We start from the raw sequence: 26,331 nt of genomic DNA on the forward strand, positions 1-26,331 counted from the left end.
ACAGGCAGAGATGTCTGGGGCACAATGGACAGGGGATACAGAGGTCTGCTCTGGAGCCTTACTCGCCACACACTGGATGGCACCAACCTTGGAGGTCGGTATCTGTGGACCTCAGTGAGGGGTCCCTGACTTTTGCCGCATTGGTACCGGACAATAAATAGTATTCTATTCTTTTGTGGACCCCGGGATTAAGAGGGACCCCTCTTTCTCCACAGACGCTGGACACATATCCCCAGGAAGGCTTACACAGTAGCCCTCGTGCGTTCGTTGTCGCCATCAGGATTGGAAGTCTATTGTGGCCATAGTTTCTTTTCTACTTGACCCCAAAGTGAGGAGACCCCCGTGACCTCCAGTGGGTCGGTTTCCTCGCCCTGACGAAACGCGTCGGCTGCGCTCTCTTCGGAAACACGCCCTAAAAGGAGAATAATCTGCTGACGTCACGTTCTGCTAGCTGCTGTTCTATTCTAGTGTAACTTGTTTGTGTTGCCTCACATTTTTTTTTTAAAAAAATGGTCTCTAATGTGGTGAATGTGCAGCGGGCCATTGAGGCGGGCGGCGGGTTCTCTTCTGATTTAGTGGCTACTCCAGGAGGGGCGGCTCAAGCGTCCTGGCGGCCCTTCTCTTGTTCGGTGCGTAAAGGACGCTTGGCTGAGCGTAAAACTGGCAGTGCGCACTGTGATTGGCTGCGCTGTAAACACAGGGTGATCTGTGCACAGCGGGTGCTTGGCTGAGTGGCGGACCCCTGTCTCCGAATTTAAAAGTTGCAGAGCGCATCGCTGCACTGTAACTACACGTGAAGCAGTGCGCGTTGTCTTTGTCTTCACTGTAACTACACCTGAAGCAGTGCGCATTGTGTCTGACTGCACTGTAACTACACGTGAAGCAGTGCGCGTTGTCTTTGTCTGCACTGAAACTACACCTGAAGCAGTGCGCATGGTCTTTGTCTGCACTGTAACTACACCTGAAGTAGTGCACATGGTCTTTGTCTGCGCAGTAAATGCACACTGTGAGGAGTGCGCTGACGACGGTTGGCCTAGTGACGGACCCTACTCTTCCTGCTGGGGTCTGGCTGTGCGCATTGTGTTTGGCTGCGCTGTTAGTACACGTGGAGTAGTGCTCGGGGGTTTGTTTGCCTAGTGGTGGAACCCTCTCTCGGAGCTGGGATGCGACTGTGCACTATGCTTGGCTGTGGTGTAAGTGGACACAGGGCTCTGTTAGAGGGTGCATGGCAGAGTGACGGACCCTTCTCTTCCAGCGGGAGTGTGGCTGTGCGCATTGTTTTTGACTGCGCTCTAAAGAGACGCGGAGTAGTGCGCAGAGGGTAGTTGGCCCAGTGATGGAGCCCTCTCTGGGAGCGGGGGTGTCGCTGTGCACTATGCTTGGGGCTGTGTTAGATGGTGCTTGGCTGAGTGACGGACCCTTCTCTTCCAGCGGGGGTGCGGTGTGCGCATGGTGTTTGACTGCGCTCTAAAGAGACGCGGAGTAGTGCGCAGAGGGTAGTTGGCCCAGTGATGGAGCCCTCTCTGGGAGCGGGGATGTCGCTGTGCACTATGCTTGGGGCTGTGTTAGATGGTGCTTGGCTGAGTGACGGACCCTTCTCTTCTAGCGGGGGTGCGGTGTGCGCATGGTGTTTGACTGCGCTCTAAAGAGACGCGGAGTAGTGCGCAGAGGGTAGTTGGCCCAGTGATGGAGCCCTCTCTGGGAGCGGGGATGTCGCTGTGCACTATGCTTGGGGCTGTGTTAGATGGTGCTTGGCTGAGTGACGGACCCTTCTCTTCTAGCGGGGGTGCGGTGTGCGCATGGTGTTTGACTGCGCTCTAAAGAGACGCGGAGTAGTGCGCAGAGGGTAGTTGGCCCAGTGATGGAGCCCTCTCTGGGAGCGGGGATGTCGCTGTGCACTATGCTTGGGGCTGTGTTAGATGGTGCTTGGCTGAGTGACGGACCCTTCTCTTCTAGCGGGGGTGCGGTGTGCGCATGGTGTTTGACTGCGCTCTAAAGAGACGCGGAGTAGTGCGCAGAGGGTAGTTGGCCCAGTGATGGAGCCCTCTCTGGGAGCGGGGGTGTCGCTGTGCACTATGCTTGGGGCTGTGTTAGATGGTGCTTGGCTGAGTGACGGACCCTTCTCTTCCAGCGGGGGTGCGGTGTGCGCATGGTGTTTGACTGCGCTCTAAAGAGACGCGGAGTAGTGCGCAGAGGGTAGTTGGCCCAGTGATGGAGCCCTCTCTGGGAGCGGGGATGTCGCTGTGCACTATGCTTGGGGCTGTGTTAGATGGTGCTTGGCTGAGTGACGGACCCTTCTCTTCTAGCGGGGGTGCGGTGTGCGCATGGTGTTTGACTGCGCTCTAAAGAGACGCGGAGTAGTGCGCAGAGGGTAGTTGGCCCAGTGATGGAGCCCTCTCTGGGAGCGGGGATGTCGCTGTGCACTATGCTTGGGGCTGTGTTAGATGGTGCTTGGCTGAGTGACGGACCCTTCTCTTCTAGCGGGGGTGCGGTGTGCGCATGGTGTTTGACTGCGCTCTAAAGAGACGCGGAGTAGTGCGCAGAGGGTAGTTGGCCCAGTGATGGAGCCCTCTCTGGGAGCGGGGATGTCGCTGTGCACTATGCTTGGGGCTGTGTTCGATGGTGCTTGACTGAGTGACGGACCCTTCTCTTCCAGCGGGGGTGCGGTGTGCGCATTGTGTTTGACTGCGCCGTGGAGTAGTGCGCAGAGGATGGTTGACCTAGTGATGGACCCCTCCCTCGGACGGAGAGGGGTGAGGCTGTGCGGTATGCTTGGCTGCGGTGTAAGTACACATGGGGCTGTGTTATTGGATGGTTGGCTGAGTGAAGGGCCCTTCTCTTCTAGCGGGTGCGGCTGTGCGCAGTTTGGCAGCGCGGTATACACATGGAACAGTGCCCGGAGGATTCCTGCTGAGTGAGCGGTGGCTCCCTGGGTGCTCTGGAGGGGACACTCTGATAAACCTCTCTGTGCGCCTTTGATCTGGCAGCGATATAAGCACTCAGAGAGCGCTGCGCAGAGACTCCTGTCCCCGGAAGCCATGGGGCCTGCCGTCTGAGTGAGCGGTGGCTCCCTGGGGCCCTGGAGGAGACACGTATAAACCTCTCCCGGGGCGGTGAAGAGGCTGTGCGCCTTGTACCTGGCAGCGCTATAAGCACTCGGGGAGCTCTGCGCAGAGATGGCTTGCCTGAGACGCCTGTCCCCGGAAGCCATGGGACCTGCCGTCCGAGTGAGCGGTGGCTCCCTGGGGGCTCTGGAGGAGACACTCTGATAAACCTCTCCCGGGGCGGTGAAGAGGCTGTGCGCCTTGTACCTGGCAGCGCTTTAAGCACTCAGAGAGCGCTGCGCAGAGTCCTTGCCTGAGACGCCTGTCCCCGGAAGCCCTGGGACCTGCCGTCCGAGTGAGCTGTGGCTCCCTGGGGGCTCTGGAGGAGACACTCTGATAAACCTCTCCCGGGGCGGTGAAGAGGCTGTGCGCCTTGTACCTGGCAGCGCTATAAGCACTCAGGGAATCTGCGCAGAGATGGCTTGCTTGCCTGAGACGCCTGTCCCCTGATACCCTGGGACCTGCCGTCGGAGTGAGCGGTGGCTCCCAGGGGGTTCTGGAGGAGACACTCTGATAAACCTCTCTCGGAGCGGTGAAGAGGCTGTGCGCCTTGTTCCTGGCAGCGCTATAAGCACTCGGGGAGCTCTGCGCAGAGTCCTTGCCTGAGACGCCTGTCCCCGGAAGCCCTGGGACCTGCCGTCCGAGTGAGCTGTGGCTCCCTGGGGGCTCTGGAGGAGACACTCTGATAAACCTCTCCCGGGGCGGTGAAGAGGCTGTGCGCCTTGTTCCTGGCAGCGCTATAAGCACTCGGGGAGCTCTGCGCAGAGTCCTTGCCTGAGACGCCTGTCCCCGGAAGCCCTGGGACCTGCCGTCGGAGTGAGCGGTGGCTCCCTGCGGAGCTGTAGAGGACGGAAGTTCATTTATAGCTTTCATTTCTTCCGCTGAAAGCCGAAGCTCTCTTTTTTCCGGATTATGTTCTCGGTGGTAGAATGCTCCTCAGAGCACGCGTTCGCTTATTATAGTGTATTTCTCACGTTTGATTATTTATAATTCGGAGTCATTCTCGCCTCTAGAGCATCGCTGGAGGGGTTTGAGGTGCTATTCAACAGCTCATTATAGCTCCAAGCTCTGGAGCCGAGGGTGCCACGTGTTACGAGGAGGTGGTGGCGTCTGCTGCTGTGACGCGCAAAGGGTATTGAATTGGAACCTGCCCAGGGGGAGCTGGCACATGCCCCTGCCACCCTAGCGAGGGTGGAATCTTTTGTGGGCAGCCTCTTGGCATCAGGGCATACTGTGGGATCGGTCTGAGAGGTCTTGGTATCAGCGAATTCTTAAATGTGAGGCCTGCACGCCTCAGTTGGGGATTAAAGACGGGCACAATTTCAGAAGTGATTTGTACCAGCTACTCTGAGACTTCTAGGCGCATAGATAGGCACCACCCACCAACACTGATGCTTTCTCGGGCCGGTCCTGTGGTCAGAAGCCAGTTAGCCTGCAACAAGGGGGTCCCTCTACCCCATTCAGTTTCTCTCTTGCGCCTCTCTGTGTGACCCTCAGGAACTCTGGGGCCCTCGCCCACCTGTATGCTAAGGATGCCTAACTCTATTTGAGGCTCACATGCCAGGACAACATCACCCTTCTATCCAGCACCCTAAGTCTTCAGTGGTGGATGTCAAGTCACCACCTTACCATAAACCCTTCGAAAACGGAAGTCCTTCTTATAGCTTCGAAGAAAGCCAATCTATCTGCACAAGAGTGGATGGGATCCCCTCCCTGCCTTGGAGAGACAGCCCTCCAGGGTTCAGAAGCCCCGTCCTTGGCTTTACCCCCGACCCCCGGTCCAACCTCCAGGGTCCTATGAGAGCCTTGGTCCAGAGCGCGCGGCCAAGCAAAGCTGCTGGAATGGACCCGGCAGCTCACCCCAGCACAGGACCCCCAGTCAGTTCTACAGGCGCTGGTTCTTCCCAGACTGGACTACAGGACCGGACTCCTACAGGCATCCCCAGAGTTCACTGAGGCCTGCTCAGAGCAGCTCTACAGGTTGCTGCCCACTGTGCTACCAGTCTCCAGAGGTTTTACATCATCGCTCCTTGCTGCCGTCCCTCCAGTGGCTGCCTGCAGGGGGGGGGGGGGGGGGGGCGGGGGCTCAGTTTAAAACTGCCTGCACCACATACAAGGCACTGCCTGCTCTTCGCACTCACGCCTGCATTCAGAATTCCAGGCACAAACAGGGTTCGTTGCATTTTCCTGGACCCCCACCTTTAAATGAGAGCGATTCATGAACCAGTCGTTCTCTGGAAGGCTACAGGACTTTGGAACGCCCTCCCCCGGCCCCCGTAAGACCACATGCCTTGCTACCCACAAACAGCATCCAAAGCCCTTCTTTTGGAAGCATCCTTCAGTTGGACCCTTTTCTGCGAATCACTCTGCATTGTCTGCTTTTAATGTGTCCTGTGTTGTATCTCGGATGTACTCCTGCGTTGGTTCGGGAGCTGTACTCCTGTATGGTTACCTTTCTCTTCCTCTTGATTATCTGCTTTTAATTCTTCCAAGGTTGCATCTTTAATGTACTCCTGCTGTGATTGTTTGGGCACTGTACTCTTATAAAGCGCTCTGATGCCCCCTGGCCATGTCCGCAACACGTAAAATCACACAAATTAATGAATAAATAAGTAAATTAAAGTTACTCCCCTTCACCACAGAGCTCTTCCACATCACACTTTGCACTAGTGCCCTGGGGGTGGGGCACAGCTCGTGCACATCCAGATGGCACAAGAAGCCGGGATCCAAGACTCCTCCCATGTCAGTGGAACTACCAATGAGCGTGACGTCACAGTGCGCAAGGAGGGCACAGCGCGCGTGCAGCGGAGGAGAGACGTGCAAGAGGTGGTCGGAGAGGGCAGTGGACGGGCCAGGGGCCGCGGGGCCAGGGACCCGGTGGGAGGAGAGCGCTCAGCTACCTGAAGTCTGGGGGGCAGTTCTAGGTGACCCTTTGGGAGAAGGGCGGTGCTTAATTTGTAAAACAATAAGGGCCGGGCCCCGTCAGAAGGCCAACTGCTGCTTGTGCCACGCATTGCCCCTGCCATGCTGCCAATTACAATGCCAGCCCAACAAACCATCACACTCCTACAAGTGTGACAATTCGGACCATCTCAAGCCCCCAAAGCTACAAGAGTATCTCGGGCGGTCGATGATAGTCATTTTAATTGTATATTTAATTAATAGTCAACTGTTGTTATGTGTTGTATGATTGGTTTTATGCTCTTCCGAATATAGAATTCAGGGGTAATAGAATCCCCAAATTCAGTTTTCTACGTCATACATACTGAGGAAATAAGAACTCCTCTTTGGTGTTTTTTTGGTATTTTTCCTTTTATTTGAAGTCATGTGCAGGAGACATAAGACAGCCGACACGTATTTCGCCCAGGGCCTGAAAAGCCAGGGCTTCCTCAAGGCAGGAAATTCTCTAAACGGTTGGTGTTGGTTATGGAGATGCGGGTGAAGCCACAACTGTTGTTATGTCACTCAGACAAGCGGCCCTGCACTGACAGGCTGAGGGAGGCCTGACCCCTGGCCTGGAAGGCCTTGATGACATCACAGCAGCGGGTAACAAGTTTAGTTATCAACTGTTGCTATGTCATAGCAGTGGGTTATGAGATTCAGACACTGAAATAAATGACAGAGGCTCCCCATGAGAGCCATACGGCATAACAAACCCATAAACACCCACGCGGGCTGTGGTTTCACAGCTGCTGCTGCTGGAGGCAACGGAGAAACTACAGCCACAAAGGGCAAGAACCCAAAGGTACCCGAGCTCTCACACTGGGGGGGGACACGAAGGCCATGGATGTAATAACACCTGACCTGTGGGAGGTGAGGCAGACATTCAGTCGCTGGGCAACCCCTGATGGATTATTTTCAGTCAGGCTTGCCTGAGAACTCTTCCTGCAATGAGACTGGGTTTGAGCCCAGAAACTGTTCAGGGGAGAGGGTTGGATGGGGGGACGGAGGTCTACTGGTGGGGCTCGTAGACCCCAATACTGAGCAAACATATGAAGGACACTGTGTGAAATGAACATGTATTCAGGGTTCAGATGACGGGCATGATCATCTGGGAATAAACATGCGATGTTATACACGGGAAGTGTCACAGCGCTCATTAATGTTCATTACAAACACAATACAAAGATTTACAAAAAAAGAAACCTACTGTATTTGATTGGCAGTGGAGGGCTGCCCGGTCGTGGGACAGGATGTGCCACAGGTAGGCTTTGCAGCCCTTTGCCACATACGTGCAGTAGATGCCAGCAGGCCATGGGGCAGTCCGTTACTGCTGATGTGTTTTGTGGTCTTTTTCTGCTTGCTGGCTTTGGTCGGTGCTCTGCCATGTTTGAGTTGGTTTAACTCCAGTTTGTATACACCTGTGCACGCCCCACACCTGAGCTGGCTCGCATCTCCTCCTCTTCCAGAGCAGCTTTGGCTCTGTGTGGCACAGCGGTGGCCTGCTAAGGCACCCCCAGTCCATGGGCCTGCGTTGGCATTATGGGCATCTCTGAGGGCACCACGTGGGGCGGCTGAAGATTCAGTCATCTCATGATTTTTAACCAAGTCTTCTGTGCAGACTTCTCACGTGTCGCACCTGCTGCTTTGTTGTCCCGTAAGGAGAGGTGTGTGTATGACCCCTGTGCCCTGTGTCACTCCTTCTTGCTTGTCACATGTGCATCTTTGTATCCCCTGTAAGGAGAGGGATGTGTGACCTCTGCGCCCTGTGTCACTGCTTCCTTCTTGTCACATGCATCTTTCTTGCCTCTGTAAGGAGAGGTGACCCATGTGCCCTGTGTCACTGCTTCTTTCTTGTCACTTATGAATCTTTATTGCTCCTGTAAGGAGAGGGGGGTGTGTGACCCCTGTGCCATGTGTCACTACTACTTCCTTGTCACATGTGCTTCTTTGTTGCTATGGAAGGATAGGGTGTGTGACACTGTGTCTGTGTCACTGCTTCCTTCTTGTCACATGTGCATCTTTGTTGCCCCTGTAAGGAGAAGGGGGTGGTGACCCCTGTGACCTCTTTCACTGCTTCTTTATTGTCACTTATGAATCTTTGTTGACTCATAAGCAAAGGGGTGTGTGTGACCCCTGTGTCACTTCTTCCTTCTTGTCACATGTGCATCTTTCTTGCCCCTGTAAGGAGAGGGTGGTGACCCCTGGTACCTGTTTCCCTGCTTCTTTCTTGTCACTTATGAATCTTTGTTGCCACGTAAGGAGAGGGGTGTGTGTGAGACCCCTGTGCCACTGATTCTTTCTTGTCAAATGTGCATCTTTGTTGCCCCTGTAAGGGGAGGAGGGGGTGACACCTGTGTCCTGTGTCCTGTGTCACTGCTTCTTTCTTGTCACATGTGCATATTTGCTGCTCTGTAAGGAGAGGGGGTGGGGTGACCCCTGTGCCCTGTGTCACTGCTTCTTTTTAACTTGTGAATCTTTGTTTCCCCTGTAAGGAGAGAGTGTGTGACCTCTGTGCCCTGTGTCACTGTTTCTTTCTTGTCACTTGTGAATCTTTGTTGCCCCTGTAAGGAGAGGGGTGTGTGACACCCCCGCTGCCCCCGACAGGTTTTGTTCAGGTTGCCCCTTCTCTCCGTGCAGTGGGTCTGGACTTTCAAACTGACAGAGATCGTTTCGGGAATGAGCCGCCAGTGGTTTGTGAGTGTGCTCTGGTTTTCGAGTCCTGGTGGCTTAGTGGACTAATGCATCCACCGTAGGGGCCTCTGTTTGACCTCATGGTCCCCGGTTCAAATCCTGGTGGGTCCACTCAGCCTTTCATCCTTCTGAGCTCGATAAAATCAGCATCATTTATTTGGGTAACAAAACATAACATCTGTTGTTCAGCGCCAAGATACCTATCTGGGTGAATGTGCGCTTTACAAATACATAAGTTATGTTACCTGGGTGTAGAAAGTACTTTACTGTCCGTGGTTCTAAGATGGGGGTGGGCGGGGCACAGGGGGGATTCACCGCAGTCTCACCGAGGGGCTAACAGGCTTCACACATTTCCAAAATGCTGGATCTGAGCGGAGGGAGGGGTTACCTTGAGAAAGCCCTGGTGTGAGGCTTTGCGGGATGCTTGGAATGTAGGATTCGTGATTTCAGATCAAAATGCTCCTGCCTGAGACCTGGTGGCTTCACTGTACTCCACGTAGGATTACATTCCCATGAGAGAAGACGAGGTAAGGACATGCAGTGCGTTTTTCCATATCATAGTACCTCCTGCTAGTAAGCCAGTGATCCCCTTGGATCATGGGTGCACTGCTTTACACCTCCAGGCCCTCTATCATGGCATTCCCAGGTATCCCCTCACGCTTTGGTTGGGCATGAGACCAACTGCCTTAGGAGCAATTACTAGCAGCATGTCTCCACTGCTCTAGAAGCTGGAGCAGTTACTAGCAGCATGTCTCCACTGCTCTAGAAGCAGGAACAATTACTAGCAGCATGTCTCCACTGCTCTAGAAGCTGGAGCAGTTACTAGCAGCATGTCTCCACTGTTCTAGAAGCAGGAGCAATTACTAGCAGCGTGTCTCCACTGCTCTAGAAGTGGAAGCTATTACTAGCAGCATGTGTCCACTGCTCTCGAAGCGGGAGCAATTACTCGCAGCATGTCTCCACTGCTCAATAAACATAGGAGCAATTACTAGCAGCATGTCTCCACTGCTTAAGAAGTGGGAGCAGTTCGTAGTAGCATGTCTCCACTGCTCTAGAAACAGTAGCAATTACTAGCAGCTTGTCTCCACTGCTCTAAAAGTAGGAGCAATTACTAGCAGCATGTCTCCACTGCTCTCAAAGTTGGAGCAATTACTAGCAGCCTGTTTCCACTGCTCTAGAAGCAGTAGCAATTACTAGCAGCTTGTCTCCACTGCTCTCAAAGCAGGATCAATTAGTAGCAGCATGTCTCCATTGCTCTTGAAGCGGGCTAAATTACTAGTAGCATGTCTCCACTGCTCTCGAAAGGGGAGCAATTACTAGAAGCTTGTCTCCACTGCTCAGTGCTCTCAAAGTGGGAGCAATTACTAGCAGCCTGTCTCCACTGCTCTAGAAGATGGAATAATTACCAGCAGCATGTCTCCACGGCTCTAGAAGAGGGAGCAATTACTAGCAGCATGTCTCCACTGCTCTAGAAGCAGGAGCAATACAGATCAGCATGTCTAGACTACGTGCAGCATGTCTCCACTGCTCTAGAAGAGGGAGCAATTACTAGCAGCATGTCTCCACTGCTCTCAAAGTTGGAGCAATTACTACCAACATGTCTCCACTGCTCTAGAAGCAGGAGCAATTAGTAGCAGCGTGTCTCCTCTGTCTTCAAAGTGGGAGCAATTACTAGCAGCATGTCTCCACTGCCCTAGAAGCGGGAGCAATTACTAGCAGCATGTCTCCACTGCTCTTGAAGCAGCAGCAATTACTAACAACCTGTCTCCACTGCTGTAGAAGATGGAGCAATTACTAGCAGCATGTCTCCCCTGCTCTAGAAGTGGGAGCAATTACTAGCAGCATGTCTCCGCTGCTCTAGAAGCGGGAGCAATTACCAACAGCCTGTCTCCACTGCTGTAGAAGAGGGAGCAATTACTAGCAGCATGTCTCCCCTGCTCTAGAAGTGGGAGCAATTACTAGCAGCATGTCTCCGCTGCTCTAGAAGCGGGAGCAATTACCAACAGCCTGTCTCCACTGCTGTAGAAGAGGGAGCAATTACTAGCAGCATGTCTCCCCTGCTGTAGAAGTGGGAGCAATTACTAGCAGCATGTCTCGGTCCTTCACTCCAGTGTGGGACAGACTTGAAATGTTTCTCCTGGACTGCAAGTTGTACTTTAGGAGTTCCAAGCAAGATCAGACTGAAACTCCATCCTTGGCCGGTCTGTCTGTGGTTTGCGTATAGTGAGTTACTGGTTTGCCTCTTGGCCAGAGGACCGCTGTTGCCTTCACAGCGTACACCACCAGCTATCCCAGATCACTGTTGTGGTCTCCATCATCCAAGCACTGCAGTGGGCAAAGATTGCCAAAGTATGGGGTTGAGCTGCCATCTTCCTCCATTACTCCAGAACATGGCTGGTGACTGCTTCTTGAAGAGTGCCATTGAATCCTTGTGTCGGCAGTCCCCATCCGCTGTAAGCAGGCCAGGGCTGACCCCTGCAAAGCAAAACAAAACGTGCACTGAATTAGGGTCTTATGAGAGCCTAATGTTTCTGCCCTTTGACAGGTGAAGGGGAAAAAAAACTTAGCTGCCTGCTTGTCACAAGCTGGAGCTGCAAAGCCGTGTCTCCACTCAGCGACCTGAGGGTGAAGTGACAAGATGGACACCGCCATGCAGAATTGTAGTTCCTCAGTCTGTGGTCCTGTTACTAGACTGCACCCCTTTGACGGTGCCCCCCACCTTTTCCACCCCAATAAAAATCTACCTCTAACATAAGTGCAGCAACAGAGGGCGTCTCCCTCGTGCGCTGTACAAACACGCTTCCCTGTTGCCTTTTGTTCATATATTTTATTTGGGTGTGCCATATGTTAACATTAGCACAGAACTGCAGTCCCTTCACAAGGGAAACGGGAAGCAGTCATCATTTGCGTGTTTAAACTGGAAGTGAGGTACATGTGGGCAGTGGCGGCTGGTGACATTTGAAAGTGGTGAGGCGTAAAAGTTGGAGATGAGTAGCCTGTGATGAGTGAGCATAACTAGCGAGCCCTACTGGCATAAGGGGGGGCCACTTTCAAGCACATTTGAGAAAGCAAGAAGGTTAATAATGCACCTCTGAGCTTCCACTCTTCCGCAACCTTTCTCTTATCCTTCTCAAAGCCTCAGATTCTCTCTCCTCCACTTCCAAGCCTCTGCACTCTCTCCTCCGCTTCCAAGTTTCAGCTGTCCCATGGCCTCTGCCCGTCTCTCACTCCAACTCCAAGGCTCCTCTCTCTCTGTCCCTCCCTTCTTCACCTTCACGTTTCTTCTCAGCCTCTGTCTCTGCCACCTCCAAGCTCCCGCTCTCCCTCAGTCTCTCTTTCCCTAGGCCCTGCTGTCCAACATTCCGGGCAAGAGAATGCATACTGTGGTGCACACATGTCCTTTACACATACAAACAAATCCCCTTCCTGTCACTTTAGGGCTGCTTGCTCTCCTCTCTCTGCAGGTAGAAAATACATCCCCAAACCACCTGTCCTGCCTGATGACTTCTTTGCTCTTAGCCCTTCATAAGAGACAACCAGAAAGGAACTTGAGGGCTCTGAGGCCCTGCACATGCCAGAAACTATAGAACTGCTTTACATTGGCCTTCCACTTAACTTGGATGAAGATTTTTTTACAATTATAATGCAGCGCATGCGTGCCAGAAACAAGTTGCAGCACACACCTCACATTGATGGTCTTTTTAGGGTTTCAGAAATTGTTTATTTTTTGTAGAAAAGTTACCAAAATCAACATCCTGTGCTATACAAATCTATTGTATCTCTGGAGCACTTGCATGACACTTGCACCAGATGCCGGCACAAAATATGTGACTTTTACATAGCACAAGTTAAGTGAAGGACTCAAACTTCAAACCGGATATTAAACAGAAACAAAAAAGAACTTCAGCTACCACTCCACCAATAGGTTCCTTTGTCGCCCATGGCCACTGACTCCTGTCCACCTGACGTTAGGACTTGGCCGGTGGAGCTGGGGGGGGTCGGTCACCCATAAGCGACAGGGATCGTGTGAGAAACTATAAAATGTCTTCTGAGTCGCACATGTGGCCTCTAACCTGAGCCCTGATATTTCAGATAAATACTGCTCTTGGAACATCTCACTCTCTTCCCTTTCATCAGTGCACCCTCTCTCTAGCCCCCTTTTTCCTGTGAATTGTTCTCTCTACTTCATCCACTTCTCCCTCTATGTAAGTATTCAAGCAGCCACTGGGTTAAGTGAACCTTTAAGAGGGGTCCCCAGCAAGTAACACTCAATATCCTGCAACAAGCTATACCGGGGTTGCTGGGCTCTGGGCTGTCAGGAATAAAATCTGCGATCTGGAGGAAACTATTAGATGGCTACAGCAGGCATTTTAACCATCTGAGCTATCGCATCAGCAGGAATGGATGTTACAAGACACTGAAGAGAAGTGCCCGTGGGCTATTCTTAACTTTTATCTGTGATTCGCAGGTCTGAAGACCGAGCAGAAGCAGAGAGGCTAATAAATAACACAACGAGAAAGAAGATATCATGTTTTGGGTGGGGGTCAAAAGAAAGTCAGAAGAAGGGAAGGGAAGAAGGGAACAAGGAATGAAGGGGACTCTGTTTCAAGAAACAATCTCCGTGTACCAGTACCTTTGAATTTATGCATCAAAGCAAACTGTTTGAACCCTGAGTCCTGGCCGGGGGAGGCATTGATTCTAGCATTGTGATAAAGAACACGCACGCCAGCTCGCACATGCACCATATACACCATTAAGCCTCCTTACTCACCATAATGTATTTCCACGGGTGCTGCTATGTCATATCACAGTCGCGGCTCGCAGGGGGGGGGGGATGTGGGGCTGGGGGGAGTCTTAAAATAAATGTAAAAATCCTACCTGAGGTCCTGAGCAGGTCCGCGCCACCTCAGGTCCGTTGGCGCCTACAGCCCCTCTCAGCCAATCCTGGCACTGCTGGCTTAGGGCACGGTTACTGCTCGCCCGCCTGCCCATTAGGAGACCGAGGTTTGAGCCTTTGCTCAACCCTCGGTCTCCTAATGGGCATGCGCCAGCCAGAGCAGACACTAGTGCGCATGACTGGGCACGGCGTGAACATTCGCTCACCTTCCCCACTCATGCGCACTTGTGCTGCTGCCTGTTGCCCCTGGTCCGTCTGACAATCATGTCAGTCAACATGATGCCTGACCGCCCACCCCCTTCAGACTCTGAAGGGGGTGGGCGGTCCGACGTCATGCTGACTGACATGATTGTCAGTTCTCCCTCGGCGTCTTTGAACTTAAGTAAACTGATTCAGTTTACTTAAATTCAAAGACGCAGGGGGTGCTGCGGATGGGGGGGGGCTACGCCCCAACACCCTAATGGACGCACCACGGCTGCATGTGGGTCTTACGTACTCGAGTCTTATACATGTCAACATTTTAGAAGAGGCAAGTGGGAGATAAATAAAAAAAAAAAAAAATCGGGAGAATGTATTTCCCACATTGAGTTCTACTGAAGCAGAGGCAGTGAGAGGTAGGAGACAGCCAAAAATAAAGCCATTTTTGGCTTCAAGAATCGGGAGTCTCCTGCCGGAATCGGGTCTGTTGGCAGCTCTCTGCCTGGGTTAGTGCTGATGGCAGGGAGGGTGTAACATGCAAGCACAAGCACGTTGGATACACTGGTCCGTGCCTTTTGGACTCTTTGTACCTAGTGTTGCACAGTTGTTCCATTGCTGTGTTGTATCCTTGGGGTCTACACTTTCCCGTGGTAAGATGGCGTGCATTGTTGTCGGGTGTCTGAGCAAAAGGCACACACATGATGGATGGAATGCAGAACACATCAAACATTCACCCCAGTCAAGAGATCTGGATGAAATCCATCGTTCTTTTGCTCACCATGCCACCCCAGTTTGGACCCGCCCATATGCAAATCAGTCTTGACCCTGCTCCTCAAGTTGCTCGTTCAAGCTATCCTGGCTGGATTTAACCCAGCTCTCTTAACTGGGGTGAATGATATGTTTAGCATTCTGTCCATCAATTACGTGCCTTTTGCTTACCCTCCCTAAGTGTGCGAGGTTTGCAAGGTCCCTTGGCCGCTGTGCCACTGGATTCAAGCCATCCTGGCTGAGAGGAGTGAAACCCCCGAAACCGGTCCCAGGATGCTTGTTTTCAGTCCTGGGAGACCTGGCTTGGCAGCTCGGGCTGGACTGTTCCCATTGGGCGCAGGGTCAAGACTGATTTGCAAATGGCTGGGTGCAAACTGCAATGGCGAGGTGTGCAAAAAAACGATGATGATTAAACCCAGATCTGTGACTGGGGGTGAATGTTTGATTTGTTCAGCATTGCGTCCATCATCTGTTCTTTTTGCGTTGGGTGTCTGAGCGTCCGGGTTATTTATGCTTGTCTTCGGGAGCTGGTTGTGGCGGGCAGCAGGATTTTAGTCTGCCTTGTTGCTTTACCGCACTGATGTATTTAAGAGCAGTGCCATTCCTCTAGGGCTGAGTGGGTGTTTGTAGAGCTGGACGGCTGACAGCACGGAGGAGGATGTGTTCAGATAAATAACACGAAGGCGCCTACCTTACACGCGACATATACATTACAGAGGGTATATGGCGCTGTTGGAAGGGGGCGATGGCGGGTAAAGGGAGGTCATGGGGGTTTGGGAGGCTGGTAAAGGTAGATGGTATGGTCAGTCGTGGCCATTTTGAATTTGCAGGACATGCCTTCGGGGGTGGTCTTAAACCATTGAGTGTGTTGGTGGCTGACTGCATGAGTGCCAGGGGAGGGGTCTCAGCACAGCAAAGGACTGGAGCCTGACCCCCGTCAGGGCCCATCCAGGGCCCCAGGAGGGTTTGAATGGCCGAGAGTAGGTGCCTGCACCAGGTTAGGGGTTTTGAGAGAGTCGCGTGGCACGTTGGGTCATGCGCCAGTGGACAATATCTCATGTTTACCAGTATTACGCCACCTTACCTCCTCATTTAGGACACATTGGCCCGTCCGTGTGTGGGAACACCCCTTCTTCCGGTCTGGTTTCATCTTCACCCTTCCTGGGTCTCCTCCGCAGAGTTCTACCGCCGTGGTTTGTATTTCAGTGCTGGGGGTGCCCTGGGGGTGCACTGGTGGTCTAAATTCAACCAAGAAGGTAGATTGGATTCTGGTCTGATCCCATAAGCGGGAAGGTGCTCACATGCCTTGACTGCCTGGAATGTACTGCAGAGAGAAGCGTATTGTCATCTGTTCCTAGTGCACTGCCATCGGTGCCCAGTGAACCTCAGAGAGAGGTCTGCTGCCCTCTGTACCCCGCTCACTGCCCTCTGTACCCAGTGCACTGCACAGACAAGGGTACAGCCCTTTGTATCCCGCTCACTTCAGAGACCAGTGCACTGCCGTCTGTACCCGGTACACTTCAGAGAGATGTCTACTGCTCTTGGCTTCCTACATCCATTAGAGGGGAGTGCACTGCTCTTTTCTCACGGGTGGGCAATACCGAGGAGTGTACTGGCCTTTGTACCCAGTGGAGGGGCGAGTACTGCCCTTGTGCCCCAGTAGAAGGGCGAGTACTGCCTTTGTGCCCCAGTAGAGGGGCGAGTACTGCCTTTGTGCCCCAGTAGAGGGGCGAATACTGCCTTTGTGCCCCAGTAGAGGGGCGGGTACTGCCTTTGTGCCCCAGTATAGGGGCGAGTACTGCCCTTGTGCCCCACTAGAGGGGCGAGTACTGCCTTTGTGCCCCAGTAGAGGGGCGAGTACTGCCTTTGTGCCCCAGTAGAGGGGCGAATACTGCCTTTGTGCCCCAGTAGAGGGGCGAGTACTGCCTTTGTGCCCCAGTAGAGGGGCGAATACTGCCCTTGTGCCCCTGTAGAGGGGCGAGTACTGCCTTTGTGCCCCAGTAGAGGGGCGAGTACTGCCTTTGTACCCCCATAGAGGGGCACGTACTGCCTTTGTACCCCAGTAGAGGGGCGAGTACCCTCTTTGTGCCCCAGTAGAGGGGCGAGTACTGCCCTTATGCCCCAGTAGAGGGGCGAGTACTGCCTTTGTACCCTAGTAGGGGGGCGAATACTGCCTTTGTGCCCCAGTAGAGGGGCGAATACTGCCTTTGTGCCCCAGTAGTGGGGCGAGTACTGCCTTTGTGTCCCAGTAGAGGGGCGAGTACTGCCTTGGTACATTAGTAGAGGGGCGAGTACTGCCTTTGTGCCCCAGTAGAGGGGCGAGTACTGCCTTTGTGCCCCAGTAGAGGTGCGAGTACTGCCCTTGTGCCCCAGTAGAGGGGCGAGTACTGCCTTTGTGCCCCAGTAGAGGGGCGAGTACTGCCTTTGTACCCCAGTAGAGGGGCGAGTACCCTCTTTGTGCCCCAGTAGAGGTGCGAGTACTGCCCTTGTGCCCCTGTAGAGGGACGAGTACTGCCTTTGTACCCCCGTAGAGGGGCGAGAACTGCCTTTGTGCCCCAGTAGAGGGGCGAGTACCCTCTTTGTGCCCCAGTAGAGGGGCGATTACTGCCCTTGTGCCCCAGTAGAGGGGCGAGTACTGCCTTTGTACCCCCATAGAAGGGCGAGTACTGCCTTTGTACCCCCATAGAGGGGCGCGTACTGCCTTTGTACCTCAGTAGAGGGGCAAGTACCCTCTTTGTGCCCCAGTAGAGGGGCGAGTACTGCCCTTGTGCCCCAGTAGAGGGGCGAGTACTGCCTTTGTGCCCCAGTAGAGGGGCGAGTACTGCCCTTGTGCCCCAGTAGAGGGGCGAGTACTGCCTTTGTGCCCCAGTAGAGGGGCGAATACTGCCTTTGTGCCCCAGTAGAGGGGCGAGTACTGCCTTTGTGCCCCAGTAGAGGGGCGAATACTGCCTTTGTGCCCCAGTAGAGGGGCGAGTACTGCCTTTGTACCCCCATAGAGGGGAACATACTGCCTTTGTGCCCCAGTAGAGGGGCGAGTACTGCCTTTGTACCCTAGTAGGGGGGCGAATACTGCCTTTGTGCCCCAGTAGAGGGGCGAATACTGCCTTTGTGCCCCAGTAGAGGGGCGAATACTGCCTTTGTGCCCCAGTAGTGGGGCGAGTACTGCCTTTGTGTCCCAGTAGAGGGGCGAGTACTGCCTTGGTACACTAGTAGAGGGGCGAGTACTGCCTTTGTGCCCCAGTAGAGGGGCGAGTACTGCCTTTGTGCCCCAGTAGAGGGGCGAGTACTGCCTTTGTGCCACAGTAGAGGGGCGAATACTGCCTTTGTGCCCCAGTAGTGGGGCGAGTACTGCCTTTGTGTCCCAGTAGAGGGGCGAGTACTGCCTTGGTACACTAGTAGAGGGGCGAGTACTGCCTTTGTGCCCCAGTAGAGGGGCGAGTACTGCCTTTGTGCCCCAGTATAGGGGCGAGTACTGCCTTTGTGCCACAGTAGAGGGGCGAATACTGCCTTTGTGCCCCAGTAGTGGGGCGAGTACTGCTTTTGTGCCCCAGTAGAGGGGCGAGTACTGCCTTTGTGCCCCAGTAGGGGCGCGAATACTGCCTTTGTGCCCCAGTAGAGGGGCGAATACTGCCTTTGTGCCCCAGTAGTGGGGCGAGTACTGCCTTTGTGTCCCAGTAGAGGGGCGAGTACTGCCTTGGTACACTAGTAGAGGGGCGAGTACTGCCTTTGTGCCCCAGTAGAGGGGCGAGTACTGCCTTTGTGCCCCAGTAGAGGTGCGAGTACTGCCCTTGTGCCCCAGTAGAGGGGCGAGTACTGCCTTTGTGCCCCAGTAGAGGGGCGAGTACTGCCTTTGTACCCCAGTAGAGGGGCGAGTACCCTCTTTGTGCCCCAGTAGAGGTGCGAGTACTGCCCTTGTGCCCCTGTAGAGGGACGAGTACTGCCTTTGTACCCCCGTAGAGGGGCGAGAACTGCCTTTGTGCCCCAGTAGAGGGGCGAGTACCCTCTTTGTGCCCCAGTAGAGGGGCGATTACTGCCCTTGTGCCCCAGTAGAGGGGCGAGTACTGCCTTTGTACCCCCATAGAAGGGCGAGTACTGCCTTTGTACCCCCATAGAGGGGCGCGTACTGCCTTTGTACCCCAGTAGAGGGGCAAGTACCCTCTTTGTGCCCCAGTAGAGGGGCGAGTACTGCCCTTGTGCCCCAGTAGAGGGGCGAGTACTGCCTTTGTGCCCCAGTAGAGGGGCGCGTACTGCCCTTGTGCCCCAGTAGAGGGGCGAGTACTGCCTTTGTGCCCCAGTAGAGGGGCGAGTACTGCCTTTGTGCCCCAGTAGAGGGGCGAGTACTGCCTTTGTGCCCCAGTAGAGGGGCGAATACTGCCTTTGTGCCCCAGTAGAGGGGCGAGTACTGCCTTTGTACCCCCATAGAGGGGCGAGTACTGCCTTTGTACCCCCATAGAGGGGCACATACTGCCTTTGTGCCCCAGTAGAGGGGCGAGTACTGCCCTTGTGCCCCAGTAGAGGGGCGAGTACTGCCTTTGTACCCTAGTAGGGGGGCGAATACTGCCTTTGTGCCCCAGTAGAGGGGCGAATACTGCCTTTGTGCCCCAGTAGTGGGGCGAGTACTGCCTTTGTGTCCCAGTAGAGCGGCGAGTACTGCCTTGGTACACTAGTAGAGGGGCGAGTACTGCCTTTGTGCCCCAGTAGAGGGGCGAGTACTGCCTTTGTGCCCCAGTAGAGGGGCGAGTACTGCCTTTGTGCCACAGTAGAGGGGCGAATACTGCCTTTGTGCCCCAGTAGTGGGGCGAGTACTGCCTTTGTGTCCCAGTAGAGGGGCGAGTACTGCCTTGGTACACTAGTAGAGGGGCGAGTACTGCCTTTGTGCCCCAGTAGAGGGGCGAGTACTGCCTTTGTGCCCCAGTAGAGGGGCGAGTACTGCCTTTGTGCCACAGTAGAGGGGCGAATACTGCCTTTGTGCCCCAGTAGTGGGGCGAGTACTGCCTTTGTGTCCCAGTAGAGGGGCGAGTACTGCCTTGGTACACTAGTAGAGGGGCGAGTACTGCCTTTGTGCCCCAGTAGAGGGGCGAGTACTGCCTTTGTGCCCCAGTAGAGGGGCGAATACTGCCTTTGTGCCCCAGTGGAGGGGCGAGTACTGCCTTTGTGCCCCAGTGGAGGGGCGAGTACTGCCTTTGTGCCCCAGTGGAGGGGCGAATACTGCCTTTGTGCCCCAGTAGAGGGGCGAATACTGCCTTTGTGCCCCAGTAGAGGGGCGGGTACTGCCTTTGTGCCCCCGTAGAAGGGCGAGTACTGCCTTTGTACCCCCGTAGAGGGGCGAGTACTGCCTTTGTACCCCAGTAGAGGGGCGAGTACCCTCTTTGTGCCCCAGTAGAGGTGCGAGTACTGCCTTTGTGCCCCAGTAGAGGGGCGAGTACTGCCTTTGTACCCCGTAGAGGGGCGAGTACTGCCTTTGTACCCCAGTAGAGGGGCAAGTACCCTCTTTGTGCCCCAGTAGAGGGGCGAGTACTGCCCTTGTGCCCCAGTAGAGGGGCGAGTACTGCCCTTGTGCCCCAGTAGAGGGGCGAGTACTGCCCTTGTGCCCCAGTAGAGGGGCGAGTACTGCCTTTGTGCCCCAGTAGAGGGGCGAGTACTGCCTTTGTGCCCCAGTAGAGGGTCGAGTACTGCCTTTGTGCCCCAGTAGAGGGGCGAATACTGCCTTTGTGCCCCAGTAGAGGGGCGAGTACTGCCTTTGTACCCCCATAGAAGGGCGAGTACTGCCTTTGTGCCCCAGTGGAGGGGCGAGTACTGCCTTTGTGCCCCAGTGGAGGGGCGAATACTGCCTTTGTGCCCCAGTAGAGGGGCGAATACTGCCTTTGTGCCCCAGTAGAGGGGCGGGTACTGCCTTTGTGCCCCCGTAGAAGGGCGAGTACTGCCTTTGTACCCCCGTAGAGGGGCGAGTACTGCCTTTGTACCCCAGTAGAGGGGCGAGTACCCTCTTTGTGCCCCAGTAGAGGTGCGAGTACTGCCTTTGTGCCCCAGTAGAGGGGCGAGTACTGCCTTTGTACCCCGTAGAGGGGCGAGTACTGCCTTTGTACCCCGTAGAGGGGCGAGTACTGCCTTTGTACCCCGTAGAGGGGCGAGTACTGCCTTTGTACCCCAGTAGAGGGGCAAGTACCCTCTTTGTGCCCCAGTAGAGGGGCGAGTACTGCCCTTGTGCCCCAGTAGAGGGGCGAGTACTGCCTTTGTGCCCCAGTAGAGGGGCGAGTACTGCCCTTGTGCCCCAGTAGAGGGGCGAGTACTGCCTTTGTGCCCCAGTAGAGGGTCGAGTACTGCCTTTGTGCCCCAGTAGAGGGTCGAGTACTGCCTTTGTGCCCCAGTAGAGGGGCGAATACTGCCTTTGTGCCCCAGTAGAGGGGCGAGTACTGCCTTTGTACCCCCATAGAGGGGCACATACTGCCTTTGTACCCCAGTAGAGGGGCGAGTACCCTCTTTGTGCCCCAGTAGAGGGGCGAGTACTGCCCTTGTGCCCCAGTAGAGGGGCGAGTACTGCCTTTGTACCCTAGTAGGGGGGCGAATACTGCCTTTGTGCCCCAGTAGAGGGGCGAATACTGCCTTTGTGCCCCAGTAGTGGGGCGAGTACTGCCTTTGTGTCCCAGTAGAGGGGCGAGTACTGCCTTTGTGCCCCAGTGGAGGGGCGAGTACTGCCTTTGTGCCCCAGTGGAGGGGCGAATACTGCCTTTGTGCCCCAGTAGAGGGGCGAATACTGCCTTTGTGCCCCAGTAGAGGGGCGGGTACTGCCTTTGTGCCCACGTAGAAGGGCGAGTACTGCCTTTGTACCCCCGTAGAGGGGCGAGTACTGCCTTTGTACCCCAGTAGAGGGGCGAGTACCCTCTTTGTGCCCCAGTAGAGGTGCGAGTACTGCCTTTGTGCCCCAGTAGAGGGGCGAGTACTGCCTTTGTGCCCCAGTAGAGGGGCGAGTACTGCCTTTGTGCCCCAGTAGAGGGGCGAGTACTGCCTTTGTGCCACAGTAGAGGGGCGAATACTGCCTTTGTGCCCCAGTAGTGGGGCGAGTACTGCCTTTGTGTCCCAGTAGAGGGGCGAGTACTGCCTTGGTACACTAGTAGAGGGGCGAGTACTGCCTTTGTGCCCCAGTAGAGGGGCGAGTACTGCCTTTGTGCCCCAGTATAGGGGCGAGTACTGCCTTTGTGCCACAGTAGAGGGGCGAATACTGCCTTTGTGCCCCAGTAGTGGGGCGAGTACTGCTTTTGTGCCCCAGTAGAGGGGCGAGTACTGCCTTTGTACCCCAGTAGAGGGGCGAGTACCCTCTTTGTGCCCCAGTAGAGGTGCGAGTACTGCCCTTGTGCCCCTGTAGAGGGACGAGTACTGCCTTTGTACCCCCGTAGAGGGGCGAGAACTGCCTTTGTGCCCCAGTAGAGGGGCGAGTACCCTCTTTGTGCCCCAGTAGAGGGGCGATTACTGCCCTTGTGCCCCAGTAGAGGGGCGAGTACTGCCTTTGTACCCCCATAGAAGGGCGAGTACTGCCTTTGTACCCCCATAGAGGGGCGCGTACTGCCTTTGTACCCCAGTAGAGGGGCAAGTACCCTCTTTGTGCCCCAGTAGAGGGGCGAGTACTGCCCTTGTGCCCCAGTAGAGGGGCGAGTACTGCCTTTGTGCCCCAGTAGAGGGGCGCGTACTGCCCTTGTGCCCCAGTAGAGGGGCGAGTACTGCCTTTGTGCCCCAGTAGAGGGGCGAGTACTGCCTTTGTGCCCCAGTAGAGGGGCGAGTACTGCCTTTGTGCCCCAGTAGAGGGGCGAATACTGCCTTTGTGCCCCAGTAGAGGGGCGAGTACTGCCTTTGTACCCCCATACAGGGGCGAGTACTGCCTTTGTACCCCCATAGAGGGGCACATACTGCCTTTGTGCCCCAGTAGAGGGGCGAGTACTGCCCTTGTGCCCCAGTAGAGGGGCGAGTACTGCCTTTGTACCCTAGTAGGGGGGCGAATACTGCCTTTGTGCCCCAGTAGAGGGGCGAATACTGCCTTTGTGCCCCAGTAGTGGGGCGAGTACTGCCTTTGTGTCCCAGTAGAGCGGCGAGTACTGCCTTGGTACACTAGTAGAGGGGCGAGTACTGCCTTTGTGCCCCAGTAGAGGGGCGAGTACTGCCTTTGTGCCCCAGTAGAGGGGCGAGTACTGCCTTTGTGCCACAGTAGAGGGGCGAATACTGCCTTTGTGCCCCAGTAGTGGGGCGAGTACTGCCTTTGTGTCCCAGTAGAGGGGCGAGTACTGCCTTGGTACACTAGTAGAGGGGCGAGTACTGCCTTTGTGCCCCAGTAGAGGGGCGAGTACTGCCTTTGTGCCCCAGTAGAGGGGCGAGTACTGCCTTTGTGCCACAGTAGAGGGGCGAATACTGCCTTTGTGCCCCAGTAGTGGGGCGAGTACTGCCTTTGTGTCCCAGTAGAGGGGCGAGTACTGCCTTGGTACACTAGTAGAGGGGCGAGTACTGCCTTTGTGCCCCAGTAGAGGGGCGAGTACTGCCTTTGTGCCCCAGTGGAGGGGCGAATACTGCCTTTGTGCCCCAGTGGAGGGGCGAGTACTGCCTTTGTGCCCCAGTGGAGGGGCGAGTACTGCCTTTGTGCCCCAGTGGAGGGGCGAATACTGCCTTTGTGCCCCAGTAGAGGGGCGAATACTGCCTTTGTGCCCCAGTAGAGGGGCGGGTACTGCCTTTGTGCCCCCGTAGAAGGGCGAGTACTGCCTTTGTACCCCCGTAGAGGGGCGAGTACTGCCTTTGTACCCCAGTAGAGGGGCGAGTACCCTCTTTGTGCCCCAGTAGAGGTGCGAGTACTGCCTTTGTGCCCCAGTAGAGGGGCGAGTACTGCCTTTGTACCCCGTAGAGGGGCGAGTACTGCCTTTGTACCCCAGTAGAGGGGCAAGTACCCTCTTTGTGCCCCAGTAGAGGGGCGAGTACTGCCCTTGTGCCCCAGTAGAGGGGCGAGTACTGCCCTTGTGCCCCAGTAGAGGGGCGAGTACTGCCCTTGTGCCCCAGTAGAGGGGCGAGTACTGCCTTTGTGCCCCAGTAGAGGGGCGAGTACTGCCTTTGTGCCCCAGTAGAGGGTCGAGTACTGCCTTTGTGCCCCAGTAGAGGGGCGAATACTGCCTTTGTGCCCCAGTAGAGGGGCGAGTACTGCCTTTGTACCCCTATAGAGGGGCGAGTACTGCCTTTGTGCCCCAGTGGAGGGGCGAGTACTGCCTTTGTGCCCCAGTGGAGGGGCGAATACTGCCTTTGTGCCCCAGTAGAGGGGCGAATACTGCCTTTGTGCCCCAGTAGAGGGGCGGGTACTGCCTTTGTGCCCCCGTAGAAGGGCGAGTACTGCCTTTGTACCCCCGTAGAGGGGCGAGTACTGCCTTTGTACCCCAGTAGAGGGGCGAGTACCCTCTTTGTGCCCCAGTAGAGGTGCGAGTACTGCCTTTGTGCCCCAGTAGAGGGGCGAGTACTGCCTTTGTACCCCGTAGAGGGGCGAGTACTGCCTTTGTACCCCGTAGAGGGGCGAGTACTGCCTTTGTACCCCAGTAGAGGGGCAAGTACCCTCTTTGTGCCCCAGTAGAGGGGCGAGTACTGCCCTTGTGCCCCAGTAGAGGGGCGAGTACTGCCTTTGTGCCCCAGTAGAGGGGCGAGTACTGCCCTTGTGCCCCAGTAGAGGGGCGAGTACTGCCTTTGTGCCCCAGTAGAGGGTCGAGTACTGCCTTTGTGCCCCAGTAGAGGGTCGAGTACTGCCTTTGTGCCCCAGTAGAGGGGCGAATACTGCCTTTGTGCCCCAGTAGAGGGGCGAGTACTGCCTTTGTACCCCCATAGAGGGGCACATACTGCCTTTGTACCCCAGTAGAGGGGCGAGTACCCTCTTTGTGCCCCAGTAGAGGGGCGAGTACTGCCCTTGTGCCCCAGTAGAGGGGCGAGTACTGCCTTTGTACCCTAGTAGGGGGGCGAATACTGCCTTTGTGCCCCAGTAGAGGGGCGAATACTGCCTTTGTGCCCCAGTAGTGGGGCGAGTACTGCCTTTGTGTCCCAGTAGAGGGGCGAGTACTGCCTTGGTACACTAGTAGAGGGGCGAGTACTGCCTTTGTGCCCCAGTAGAGGGGCGAGTACTGCCTTTGTGCCCCAGTAGAGGGGCGAGTACTGCCTTTGTGCCACAGTAGAGGGGCGAATACTGCCTTTGTGCCCCAGTAGTGGGGCGAGTACTGCCTTTTTGTCCCAGTAGAGGGGCGAGTACTGCCTTGGTACACTAGTAGAGGGGCGAGTACTGCCTTTGTGCCCCAGTAGAGGGGCGAGTACTGCCTTTGTGCCCCAGTAGAGGGGCGAGTACTGCCTTTGTGCCACAGTAGAGGGGCGAATACTGCCTTTGTGCCCCAGTAGTGGGGCGAGTACTGCCTTTGTGTCCCAGTAGAGGGGCGAGTACTGCCTTGGTACACTAGTAGAGGGGCGAGTACTGCCTTTGTGCCCCAGTAGAGGGGCGAGTACTGCCTTTGTGCCCCAGTAGAGGGGCGAGTACTGCCTTTGTGCCACAGTAGAGGGGCGAATACTGCCTTTGTGCCACAGTAGAGGGGCGAGTACTGCCTTTGTGCCCCAGTGGAGGGGCGAGTACTGCCTTTGTGCCCCAGTGGAGGGGCGAGTACTGCCTTTGTGCCCCAGTGGAGGGGCGAATACTGCCTTTGTGCCCCAGTAGAGGGGCGAATACTGCCTTTGTGCCCCAGTAGAGGGGCGGGTACTGCCTTTGTGCCCACGTAGAAGGGCGAGTACTGCCTTTGTACCCCCGTAGAGGGGCGAGTACTGCCTTTGTACCCCAGTAGAGGGGCGAGTACCCTCTTTGTGCCCCAGTAGAGGTGCGAGTACTGCCTTTGTGCCCCAGTAGAGGGGCGAGTACTGCCTTTGTACCCCGTAGAGGGGCGAGTACTGCCTTTGTACCCCCATAGAGGGGCGAGTACTGCCTTTGTACCCCAGTAGAGGGGCGAGTACCCTCTTTGTGCCCCAGTAGAGGGGCGAGTACTGCCTTTGTACCCCCATAGAGGGGCGAGTACTGCCTTTGTACCCCCATAGAGGGGCGAGTACTGCCTTTGTACCCCCATAGAGGGGCGCGTACTGCCTTTGTACCCCAGTAAAGGGGCGAGTACCCTCTTTGTGCCCCAGTAGAGGGGTGAGTACTGCCCTTGTGCCCCAGTAGAGGGGCGAGTACTGCCTTTGTACCCCAGTAGAGGGGCGAATACTGCCTTTGTGCCCAGTAGAGGGGCGAGTACTGCCTTTGTGCCCCAGTAGAGGGGCAAGTACTGCCTTTGTGCCCCAGTGGAGGGGCGAGTACTGCCTTTGTGCCCCAGTGGAGGGGCGAATACTGCCTTTGTGCCCCAGTAGAGGGGCGAATACTGCCTTTGTGCCCCAGTAGAGGGGCGGGTACTGCCTTTGTGCCCACGTAGAAGGGCGAGTACTGCCTTTGTACCCCCGTAGAGGGGCGAGTACTGCCTTTGTACCCCAGTAGAGGGGCGAGTACCCTCTTTGTGCCCCAGTAGAGGTGCGAGTACTGCCTTTGTGCCCCAGTAGAGGGGCGAGTACTGCCTTTGTACCCCGTAGAGGGGCGAGTACTGCCTTTGTACCCCCATAGAGGGGCGAGTACTGCCTTTGTACCCCAGTAGAGGGGCGAGTACCCTCTTTGTGCCCCAGTAGAGGGGCGAGTACTGCCTTTGTACCCCCATAGAG

At 55.5% G+C, this 26,331-nt stretch overlaps 1 protein-coding gene across 3 annotated transcripts in view; it reads left to right on the forward strand.

Moving 5' to 3' along the window:
• The window catches only part of LOC146806248 (uncharacterized), a 377,938-nt gene that overhangs the window by 66,536 nt on the left and 285,071 nt on the right, over positions 1-26,331 (forward strand). The window lies entirely within an intron of this gene.

This window comes from Triturus cristatus, chromosome 8 (genome assembly GCF_964204655.1).
Source record: "Triturus cristatus chromosome 8, aTriCri1.1, whole genome shotgun sequence".
Lineage (NCBI taxonomy): Eukaryota > Metazoa > Chordata > Amphibia > Caudata > Salamandridae > Triturus > Triturus cristatus.